The sequence below is a fragment of the Stegodyphus dumicola genome, chromosome X2 (assembly GCF_044657685.1).
Source record: "Stegodyphus dumicola isolate Sdum_Otavi_A_Nest chromosome X2, ASM4465768v1".
In the NCBI taxonomy this organism is placed as follows: domain Eukaryota; kingdom Metazoa; phylum Arthropoda; class Arachnida; order Araneae; family Eresidae; genus Stegodyphus; species Stegodyphus dumicola.
In genome coordinates, this window is record NC_140781.1 from 41,199,961 (window position 1) to 41,213,101 (window position 13,141).

The 13,141-nt window shown below is 31.6% G+C and overlaps 1 protein-coding gene across 1 annotated transcript in view; it reads left to right on the forward strand.

Annotated features, from left to right (window-relative positions):
• Positions 1 to 13,141, forward strand: part of LOC118201535 (uncharacterized) — a 205,154-nt gene that overhangs the window by 12,575 nt on the left and 179,438 nt on the right. The window lies entirely within an intron of this gene.

Here is a 13,141-nt window from a genome sequence, read left to right on the forward strand (position 1 = left end):
TTATATATTAAGAACATGACCTCTCCTGCTCTTCAACTTATTCATTTCACCTTTTCAAAATTTTATATAAATACGAGAGTCTACTTTTGGTATTTTAGTATATTTAAAAACTTTTTTGATTGGCTTTTTCTCATAAATGGAATCTCATTTTACTAAGTATTTTATTTTCTGTGGGTGCCTTCAGATCTGTGGTTTTTACATCTGTATTTTGTCTTTCAAATCTGTGGTTTATCAGGAACCTAATATAATTATGTTGCTGTCCCAGAAGCCTTTCAACTCTCCGTAGACTCATTTCATTGGTGAAGTATTTACTTCACACATATAGTGAATTGCACCAAGTGTAAACTATATGTGAGGCAACTCTGATAACCCTCTCTATTTAAATATTTGGGGAATTATATGATTGTATGTGGCTCGTGATTGTTGAATCTGCTAAGATGACTTCCTGAGGAAGACGAATTTTTATTTCCCATAAAGACTAAATAGAAAGAACAAGTTGTATAACCTGTAATTTCTTTGCTGGTGATGTAATAGAAGGGACAGCTTGGTAGTTTTGAAATAATAATCAAAAGTGTTATTGGCAAATGCAAAGAACTTTTGTCATTACGTATATTGCATATTCAGTAATATCTAATCCGCTAACTTAGTCACAATGAAAGGAGCATTTTCTGCAATTGATTTATCACAAAGCTGAAAATTGGCCTTGATGTTAAAACAGTATCTTGCGTTTTAACCCTCTAAGTGGAAAGGCCGTATATATGTGGCCTAGAATATTTCTTGTGATATCTGTAAGAACGTACATATACGTACATATTAAAATATGTCAAAGAAATTAAGGCAATATATCCAGGTATGAAATACCACCACAGTTTTTACATTAAAATCAAAAAAATAAATTGTTCTCATAGTAGTTTTGGGAAATTTGTGCTTTTTTAGTGAAGGCTTAAGATATTGTTTATTATGAAAGCCAAAATAATCTTCAGTTAGTTATTTAAATAGCAAATAAAAATATTTCTGTAGCATGAATTCCTTTAACAAATAAATAATTTTTATTGTGAAAAATAAACATTTTAAGTACTTTATTTTCTGTAAATTGTCTGGTACTGTTGTGTTATCAGACCAGAGTCATCGCCAGGTGGTTTACTAGACTCACCAAGAAATTGGGCCATACGAAATCGCTAATGTTTCCTTTTTTATAAAAAAGTAAAAGAATGCCTTTTTTCATAATGTGCAACTGGAATACAAATTCTAAAGATATAATGTTCACTGGTTTTCTTTCTGCCAAGCATCACTTGGAGAAAAGTTTGTATTCATTTCTTGAAACTCGGAGCTTTATAATTTCAATTTTACTACACTTGAATTGAAGAGAGCATTATTGGATATACATAGGTATATGGGGCATAGGTGGGCTGCCCATTTCACTCTTTATAATTGAATACGGAAGATCATACCTTTCCCAGCACATGGAAGAAAGCTATAGTCATTCCTGTAGCTAAACCAGGGAAAGACCCAAAGAATCCCTCTAATTATCGGCCCTTTGCACTTGCAAGTTGCATATGCGAATTACTGGAAAAAATAGTAAATCATCGAATAGTCTATTACTTGGAAAGATACAACGTGATTTCCGCATATCAAAGTGGTTTCTGTAAAGGTAGAACAACGGATATTATGATTCTTCTGGAAATTTGCATCCATGAAGCCTTTGTCAAGAGAAACCACCTCGTATCAGTTTTCTTTGACATTGAGAAGGCTTATGACAAGACATGGCAGTACGGTATTTTGTGAGATGTTCATGCCAGTTGCTTGCATGGCAACCTATCAATCTTTATTCAAAAATTTATTAGGGCTAGAACCTTTCAAGTTAGGATTGGCTCTGTTTTGTCAGACAATTTCAAACAGAAGGAAGGTGTGCCTCAAAGGTGCATTTTAAGTGTGACTTTATTCAGCTTGAAAATAAATTCTGTTTTAAAGGAACTTCCACATATAGTCTCGGTTTCTTTGTATGTTGCAGACTTGCAAGTGTTTGACTTAAAGATCAGTTGTCAGGGTGCAAATATGAGATATGTGGAGAGACAGATGCAAATCGCTCTGAACAGGATCCAGACATGGTCTAAGAAATTTGGATTTAGTTTTTCAAAACAGAAGACTGTATGAAAACGAAATCGCCATCCTGACTGAGCTTTAGCTTGAAGGCTCACTAATTCCAGTGGCATCTGAAGTGAAATTTTTAGGAGTAACGTTCGACCGAAAGAGTCTTTCGTGCCACATGTCGTATGTTTGAGGAGAAAGTGCTCCAAAACTCTTAATCTTCTAAAAGTCTCTTGGGGAACACCTTCTTATCTTCACCAACAAACCTCATGCCTTGCTAGATTTGTATGGACTTAAAGTTGTTAAATAGAAAGATTTGTGCTGTGGAAAAATCAGTAATTTAATAAATAAGCAGTATGTAAAAATATGAAAAGAACATTTTGACTGAGCATGTACTGTAAGGGGGGGAAATGTAATACACTGTTAAACTCAAAAGTAATTTTAAGAAATTGCCAGTCAAGGCATAAGAAGAAAGACTGCACGCCTGTTTGGAACGTAACTTAAGCTTATTGATGATGCAGCTATTTTTTTTTTTTTTTTTTTAAATAATAGTAAGAATTTAGAGGACATAAACTTACCCATTTTAAAAATACTATAAAAGTTATTGAAAATACTGTTGCCAAATTAATAGTTCCACATCGATTTGATTGCTGTATTATCTAAACAGGAAAATGAATGCATTGCAATTTAATTATAGGATAAAGAAACAGGAATATAGTATTGTATGAAGTTTAAAAGAATATTTATGCCATAATATAACTTAGCTTCCATAAGATATATTGAGGCTGAATTTATTATTGCATAATTTAAAAAAAGAAAAAAAAAACTGTTCCAAAATGATATTAATAAAACCTTTTTCATATGTATATTAAATGACTTAATATATCAGAGAAGTTACTTAAAATGAGAGATCCAGATGTGTGTTATGAATATTCAGAGTTAGAAGAATATTAAAAAAAAAAAGTATAACACATTTATAGTAAATATAGATTCGTATAAATTTACAACTTGCAAATACACTGATGATCTTTTAATTCCTTATTTGGATAATGATTTTCCAGTACAGATATTTAGTACAAATTTATGCAAGTTGTAGGGTTTACTTTAATTTTCTAATAGTTATTTTTATTTTAGAACAAGCCTTTCCTAAGCACTTCAAATTTCCACTTATGTTTCCCTGCCAGAACGAGTTTTCGTGTTTATGATTTATGCAAATGATGTAGAAACAAGTATTTAAGCTGAAATCTGTGTTACTTCAGTAGGAGAACATGTTCTGCCTTTCGGCACGTTATTGCTCTTAATATAAGTTTACTGTTCTATGGCCATACTTCTACGTGCCTGCTAATATACGCCGGTGATCTTTAAATAAGGGCCAACTCCATTAGTTGATTCTGTGCAGCTTCAACTGGTTTATGTTATTTAATATTAGATTATCATATTTTCAATTTTGAGTTAAAGCCCAAATGGAGGCTTATTGTACACCTAAGAAGGGGGCCACTGTTTATTTATTTTCTTAGTAGGAACCCTTCTTGGATTTGTTACTTACAAGAACTCGGCAAATAATCGCTATACAGGTCTTTAGTATTCTAACTTTCAAAAAACTTGAATTTATCTAGGATATTAAAAAATTTCATGGTAAGGTTTTAAAGCATGTCTTTCCCCCCCCCCCGTATATGACTCAGTATAAAATTGATACATATGTATAAATGTAACAACCTTTATGTAGTTTGATGTTTATTTAATGAATAAAGGAATGATTACTAATAAAATATTCATAACATGTCTACATAACATTATTGTATTTGTATCTTAGTTTTTATTAGGTATTTCTCATGAAAAGCAAACAATAAAGCTACTTAGAAGCTTTTTTTCTATTTTGTTTTCGTGGAAATAAATTCAGAATGATACTTGCCTTTAGTGATTTTAAAGCAAAATACTCTGTTCTTGCAAAATATTTGACATAGTTTTTTTTCATTGCAGGCAATAAAATTTGAGTGTAAGATAAACTATATCATGGTTTCTCTATAAAAACAATTGGAACTTGGAATGAAACAAAAAGAATCCATATGAAAATAGTGATGTTGCTTGTTAAAAACTGAAGAATTATTATGGGCATACTGGTCAAAGTTTAACATAGCCTTAAAATTTGGTGACATATATGAATGTGGTTGTGTTCATATGGAAGTACCATAAAATCATTAAAATTACACCTTCTTGCATGCAAAGTTATTTTTATAAATAATATTCCTTTAAATTTCATACAGTACTATACTCCTATATCTTCAGGCCTGTAACTAGACTGTAATGCATACATTTTCCTGTTTTTGAAATGAGGCAATCAAACCCCAATTTGGGAAGTTTATAGAGTCTCACCTTCTTGGGAAGCATGCACTAAGTCAAAATTCTGAAGAATTAAATGAATTATTGCTATGTCTTGTTAATCAACATAACACGGAGAACATAAGAAGGATGTAAAAGACCCTTTTATTAAAAATTGAAATAGTTTTACCAGAAGGCACTTCTTGTGCTTACAAAACCAGCCAGCATTTATGGCATAACTCAAAAGTAATGAATTTCAGTTTAACTGAATTAAATTTAAAGTTACTCCTAATGGCTATACAGAAAGGATTAGTATGCAGCTTGACTCAAATCTAACCATTGAGACAAGTACTTTGGGCAAAAATAAAGCAATGCTGAAAACAAACTGGTATCGTAGAATTTCAATTAGTAACATGGCCTTCAGCAAGCAGAACACACTCTGACTAAGCATCAGAAACCTCACTTTAAATATTATCTCTTTCTACTCCATATGAATGCACGCAAACTAAAATTAGCAATCTGGCAGGAAAGTGGAAAGGGAGATTGAAAATAAAGATACTTAACGTAATGTAACTGGTTAGATAAAATAAATAAATACTTTGCAAGTTATCATTAGGATATGAGGAACTAGGTATGTACGACCACATAAGATATTCTTTTTTTAGGAGTTTCTTTTATTTATTTGAAGTCTTTGTTTGGCATGTCTTATCTGTAAGCAATAATATAATTTTAGCAAATTTATGCAAATTTTCACTTCACTGAAACAGGTGATCACTGCAAATGGATTTTGTAAAGAAATGTGGAGAAGCAATAACAATTGAAGATGATACAACAGAAGTTTTTCATAGTGATAACAATGCCAAAATCATCAATCATTTAATGGACGACAAAATCTGTAGTATGGTTCTAGATCCGGAAAATACCGTTACCAATAGTGAAGAAAGTGACAGAGAGGTTATTGAAAATGAAAAAATTCCGATTGATGTTACTGGATTTAAAACAAAATGAAACTTTGTAACTGAACCAAAATTTAAGTCTGTCTATAGAATTAAAGAGAAAGTACAGTCAAAAGTCTTTAATCCGGACTCCTTGGGACTTCGGCGATTCCAGATTATCGGTTTTTCCGGATTATAGATCATTAGTTTAAACCTGGTAAGATGGCATGCAGAAATTATAAAATTAAAAATATGAAACCGTAATTTATGAAATAAAGAGCAATTATGATCTAAAAGGTATCAAAATTTACAAGAAAAAAGTTTAGTATTTATTTGTTTACTTTATTAAACATTTCTTTCAACGTGCGCATGCATAAAGCATACATTACACATAGTCAAAATTAGAAAATTGCAACCAGAAAACTATTTGATGTGATATTTATAATGACGAGGAATTTGATTTAAATCATATCAAAGACGGAATACATCGAGATGAAATACTACATTTAGTAAGGAATTATAAGCCGAATAAAATAAAAACATCTGCTCTGAAGATACGGATAGTGCTGACAGATCAACTTCCAGTTCATATCGCCCCGCAACGTCCCCCCCCTCTCCCCGCACAGCAATGTGAAATTGATAAACAGATTTCGGAATGGTTAGAGAAACAAAGGATATTCCTTTATCCATTTTTTGCAGCCACTTTTTGTTTGATGGACATCGAAACATGCTTTCGCTTTGTAGATCCTTTGACAGCTCCAGAATCAGAAATTCTTTTTGACATAATCGAAAGTTCAAGCTTACTTTTATAAAATTGCTCTAACAGTCTGCAAAAAATAATAAGCCGGATCCAATTAGAAGATTAAAGAACAACACAATCTGCAACAGTAACTGAAATAAATAATTAGGTAATTTTAGCTTAGCTTATGCCGTCCGTTATACTTTAAACGTGCATGCGTAAAGGTATTATGCACATGCCTAAACGCATATGCGCATGCGTAGAAAGTTTGTAACTTTGAGGTCCGGATTAAAGACTTTTGACTGTATTAGCACAAAAATCAAACCAACTTAAACAACTTACATTGAAAGAAATGTTTAATAAAGTAAATAAATAAATATTGAGCCTTTTTTTTTTTTCTAAATTTTGACACCCTTTGTATCATAAATCAAGATTTCATAGTTTTATTAATTTTTTAATTTCTACATACCATCTTACTAGATTTAAACTAATAGTCTAATGTCTGAAAAAATCCCAAATCCGGAATTGCCGAAGTCCTGACGAGTCCGGATCTTGGACTTTGTACTTTATCTTGGAATTATATTTAAAAAATAAAATAAAGCATTTTTATTTTTTGCTGTCATGTTATAAAGTTTCATTTTGGCAACTTATACAAGATTTTGAATGTGAAAAATAAACAAAGTATAATTCTATAAAGTACAATTAACAAAACAGTTCTTAGCAAAAACAAAATTAGCTATGTAATTAATTAAAAATGTTTTTTTTTTAATTTTTCATTGTAAGGGTTTTTCCTATGTAATTGTCGTAGAATATTCAGAATTCTCAGACTATGCATCAGTTTTCTCTATAAAATTAATTTTGCACTTTTTCCTCTTTTTTTTTTTTTTTTTTTTTTTCCCCCAAAATATTTCTGGCTGTTTGCTGTTACAGAATTGGTAGGGATAATATTTCTTTAGTATTTTAGACATTGCAGTTTGGAAAGTTTAGATAGATTTGAAGGCAAGATTTATAGACCCATGATTCCAGAACTATGTGACAAAATGAAAAATGTCTCCACGGTATTAACACGTAATGGATGTATTTTACAGAAAGTTTGCAATGGATTTCTTACTTTTTGGAGAAAATCTGGAAGAGCAATGAAAACATAATATTTGTATGTTTTGCTTCTGATACTAGAATCTTTATCTTAACATGTTTATCTTCCCTTTATTTTCTCTACTTTTCACTAGACAGAAGCATGGAAAACATCAAAAATGCTTCTAATTTTATCACATGGATAGGCTGTATAGAAAGGAATATTTTTTTTATTAGTGAAGAAATTGAAAACTTACAATTTAAAATATTCATCTAATATGTCTTAATGCATCAGACACATAGCTGGCGCTAGGCATTTTCCCACCTGATGTGATCTCTGTAGATCCTAAATTCTGCTGCTTAGTGCCTTTCTAAATTTTGCTTCCAATGCCTGATCTAATTTCTAAAAGTTTTACCATTTCTAGATTTTGTTGCTCGGTGTGTCATTAAATTCTAAAAATTCTGCCACACCAGCTCTGTAACTGGCCCTTACCATATCTATTTCATATTTCTTCTGAATGTTCATATTACTAAAGAAACAAAATTAGCAGCTTTTTTTTTTTATACATTCTAATTTTTTTTTTCGAATAACAGAAATTAATTAAATCCAAAAATTCTAAAATGAAAAGAAAACATGTTGAAGAAAGAAACTGAATACATGAATAAAATTATTCTTCAAAGATATGTACAGTTATTATTATGTAAATTATCCAGTTGTTTATGATTTCAGCCTTTACTATAATTTCCTATTTCTGTTTCCTGATATAATAGTTACTGAGCCAGTTTAAATTAAAATTAAATTGTGTAGTCTTTGACCACTAGTCCATATTTTTAGTTTGAATTTGACTGTTCTTGTTTAATTACATCACCATGAGCTGTAATTGACTTTGTTACCATCAGAACATGCTTTTATGTTCAAAGTTCTTTTTAAATAGGAGTCTTATTTAAACCTTTGTCTGACATTGTAATTACTTTCAGACACAGAGATAATTTGCTCACGTCTGTCAGGGAATTTAGGACTATTTAACTATTTTGGACCAGATCAAGTAAACCTTCATAGGTACATCGTGGAGAGGTTGACAAGTTAAGAGATAAAGCACACAGAAACTAGTGAGAACATTGGTTTGCATATTGAGACAAATTTCTGATTGTTAAAAAAGATGCTTAAAGAGAAGGAAATTGATATAAATTAGCCAAAATGTGTGAGAAGACTTCAAATTAAAAAGACTCATAAATAATTTGTTGAGTGTTGTTATTACAAAACATAAATGTTTTGTAGCTTTTAATGTGTAATTATCCTAAAATTGTTTAAGAATCAATGTTATAAATTACATGTATTTTAAACTGTGAAATTTTATTAGATTATGATTTTAATAGGTTTTTTTTAACAAATATTGTTAAAATATAAATAAAATTTAATAGTGGTCATGTAAATCCATAATGAGTAAGGTTACCTAACTACCTAATTTAATTATTAATAATTAACTGCTTAACCTTGATAATTATCTCTGCATATTAAAGTGAGTTATTGAATTTCATTAATCCATACTGCAGTCACAAGATAAAACACAAAAATGTAAAAATTTCCATACTGTAGTCGCAAGGTAAAAAACAAAAATGTAAAAATTCATGTAAAACTTATTCTTTGCATCTAATGAGACTGGTGCTTTAGTGGCTTATTGGAACCTTAAAGTTTATTAACTGGGTTACAATCCCTGGAACTCTACAGGAAGCTATGACATGAACTGCATCAAGCAGAGCCCAACTAACTTTCGAAACTTGTAATCAGGCTTTTCAGGTTTGTTCTAATCAGCAGGTTTCTCTCTAGATAAGCAACAGCAGTGACTACAACCAGTCTTTTGTTACGAATCATTCTGCTTATCATCTTACTTCTCATTTTAACCTATGCCGCTTGACATAAAATAATTGCTATTTACTAAACCTCTAGACTGAGGAAGTTTGTGACAAAATGAGACATTAAAAAAATAAATAAAGCTGTTAGTAAATAAAAAATATCACTTATCTTCTTTCAAATATGTCCAACTATTATGAGTGTAAAATATTTAATACTACTTGATAAATTCATAAAGTTTATTTTATTCTCAAACTTATTAATAATTAAGTTCATCTTTTATAATAATGTATCATACTTCCGGATCTATTTTGTTTTTAGGATGGCATTACAAAAGTGAAGTTCAGGCATAGATAATAATTTTAATTGAATTCATTCCATTCCCATTTGCTCATAGGTCCTTAATTTTTTTTTCACTAATGGTCCTTAAAAGTCCTTAAGGGGACATGTGACATATTGACTGGCGAAGTGCAACTATTTCGGAACAAAAGTTATTATGGTATAACTTTTCTCAGAATAAGCGTATACTCTAAATTCTTTATTTCATTTAAAATAGGCAGCTTGTAGATTATATAAAACATATGAGATGTAAATTTAAAGCTAATGGTTTTAAAAACCAGTTGTTTAATTTGTCTTATCTTTGACAAATCCTTTGTGACAGTGTGCTAGTTTGGTACACATTTTCTTAAAAAATACTGCATCAAACTCCTTCAGATGTTGCATGATGGTTAGAAACATATCATTTAAGAATAATAAGCAGTATTTTACATTTTACTTAAAAAGAAAAAAATATTAAAAATAAATTAGTAAAATATTTCCAAAATCATAGAAAAAAATGGTATTAAATTTTTAATATATCCAGAACTAATGATCATAAATTTTATATCCTGTGTAGTTTCAAAGAAATAATTAAAATAAATAACTGGAAAATTTAAACCTTCTAGGCTGAATAAAAAAGTGTACTGAAATTAAAAAAAAAAAAAAGTTTTGAGAAAAACTGAAGAAACCATTTAAACACTAATATTTTGTAAAAAAAATCATTTTAATATTTTCCTGTACCATAATCATCTTCAATGGCATTTCTGCATCTAGTTGTTTTTGTTTCGTTAACTTATGTTTCTTTCTGGCCATTTTAGAAAGCTTTTGGTAAGCGAGATGAGCCTCACAAATTCTATTGCAAGCTTTTTTGGTAAGCGAGATAGGCCTCACGAATTCCGTCGCATTCTATTTTCATAAAAACTTTATCGTATAAAATCCTGGTGGTATTCCTAATAATTCCATTATTTATTGAGGCTTTGTGCACCATCATTAAAACATATTACCACATCTAATGAACCTAATTTTAATGTGATGACACTCACAAAAACAGTTTTGGATATGCGTGTTCAGATGCAATTATTAACACTATAAAGACTGAAACGTAGTACGTACCTATATTGCCGAAAACCATTCAAAATGACTGCATTATGAAAGAATGACTAATTTGTAGATAAATTTGTTTAAAATTAATTTTTAATATTTTTATATTATTTACAGTTATTAGTAAATATTAACAATAAAAAAACTACTTCACTTGGAGAAAAAATAATTTATGCATTATTATTTGTACATTTTTTGCAAATGAAAGTGGAAATCTTTTTTTTTTTATGTGTACATTTTCCGCAAACATACTTTTGACATTTTTCACATATACGAGGGCCATCCAGGAAGTAGATTACGTTTCCGTCTGTGTCCGCTAGGGGCGGGGCTAGCGCGGCCATCTTGGGGTCAGAGCGTTGCGCAGCTCAGTCTGCATCTAGCCGTGCTAGTGAGAGGTTCGTGCTGTGCTGCGTTCAGATACTGTGACGGTTTGAAATGTCTGCGTTAATTGAAAATCCCGCGAGCTGCGAGGTGCGCTCAGTAATAAGGTTTCTGACTGCAAAAAACTGTAAACTGATAGAAATCTATCGGCAGCTTCGTGAAGTGTATGGGGACAACATTATCACTGAAGGTGGAGTGCGTCAGTGGGTCATAAGATTTCAAAATGGCCGAACCAATGTTCACGACGAAGATCGAAGTGGGAGACCCAGCATAGTGACCACCGAACTTCTCGAAAAAGTCGATGCTAAAGTCCGTGAAAATCGAAATTTCACAATAACGGAACTTTCTTTGAGTTTTCCACAAATTTCGCGAAGTTTGTTGCACGAAATCATCAGCGAAAAGCTTGGTTACCACAAGTTTTGTGCAAGATGGATTCCAAAAATCTTGACAGAGGACCACAAAAATCAGCGAATGGCTGCAGCGTTGAACTTTTTGGACGCTTACCATAAGGATGGTGACTCTTTACTCAATCGCATCGTTACTGGTGACGAAACATGGGTGAAACATGGGAACTGTGAAACGAAATTGCAATCAATGCAGTGGGGGCACACAAGTTCTCCCCAAAAACCCAAGAAATGCATGCAAACAATGTCGGCAAGGAAGATGATGGCGACTGTTTTTTGGGACAGAAAAGGTGTAATTTTGGTGGACTTCCTGGAAAGAGGCACTACAATAAACTCTCAAAGGTATTGCCAAACTCTCCAAAAACTCAGAAGAGCAATTCAAAACAAGCGCAGAGGAATGTTGAGCTCTAAGATCTTGTTGATTCACGACAACGCCCGGCCCCACACGGCAAATGTCACTCGTAAAGTTCTTGAATCTTTTAAGTGGGAGTTGTTTCCTCATCCGCCGTACAGTCCCGACCTGGCACCGAGCGACTTCCACCTATTCCCAGCAATGAAGAAGTGGCTGGCTATGCAGCGTTTTGATGACGACGCACAGCTGCAAGAAGAGGTAACGAAGTGGTTGAAGGCGCAGGCGGCCAAATTTTTCGACGAAGGAATTTCCAAGCTCGTACATCGCTACGATAAATGCCTTAATTTGTATGGTGACTATGTAGAAAAGTAGTATTTGAGTGTGGCTTTCATCTGTATATAATAAAATTTGTTTCCTATACTTTGTTTATTTTTTTATTCCAAAACGTAATCTACTTTCTGGATAGCCCTCGTATTATTTGTTTTGTTGCTGTGGCAAAGCCGTACTTGACAAATTTTGCGTTTGTTAAAATGGGTTGCAGTAGATCATTGTAAGTCTGCATGTTCTAATGACTTTTTCTGTCTTGTAGCTCTGTATTTGGTGCAAAGCTGTTCTGCTAATTGAAACAAGGGAACTACTCTTGTATGTGCCCTCAAGTCACCAAATTTCTCGCCAAACATTTTTGGTGAGAAACTCAATGGTGCCATATTACTATCCAAATTTTTTGTCTATATTTCGAATTTTTGGTGTAAATTTTTATATATTTAACATTTATACATTAAAATGTATAAAATTTTTTATACGTTTTGACATTTTAGGCTCTTTCCCAAAATGTGGTTTTCGCACACGCAAAAACCACGTTTTGAACACACAATTTAAGCTAAAAATCCGAAACAAAAACAAAAAATTTATATAGCAAAAATGTAAAATTTCTAACCAAAAATATTTGACAAGAATCCATGTACACAGTGATGTGTTTTAACTTTAAAAAAAATCTACAAATTGCACAATCTAGACAGCAAAAGAATCTACGAACTACGCACACCGCGCTTTAATAAATTAACATAACAACAATAAATTTCAAAGAATACTATGTACACAGCATTCTCTTTCAACTTTAAAAAACATCTACGAATTGCACAATCTACACAGTGAAAGAATCCAGGAACTATGCACATCTCTCTCTAATAAATTAACATAAAAATAAATTTCAAAGAATACCATGTACACAGCGTTCTGTTTCAACTTTAAAAAACATCTACAAATTTCACAATCTAGACACTACGCACTAATCAACAAAATAAACTAAAATAACTAAAGTAAATTTCAAACAATTCAACAAAACAACAATAATGACAGAAATTCATACTAAAAGAACAATGAACATAACATTCTACAAAATAAGAACAAGAATAAAATGCACTTACCACGAATGAATGCTTCTTCGAACAGCAGAAAGACCAATTTCATGCCTTCTTTAACATGCCGCCATGTAATCACTATCGTATTTATATGACAGCCAGACACAGTATTCTGAAAATTCATACTATGGTTCACAAATAAATGTTCAAAACCTTC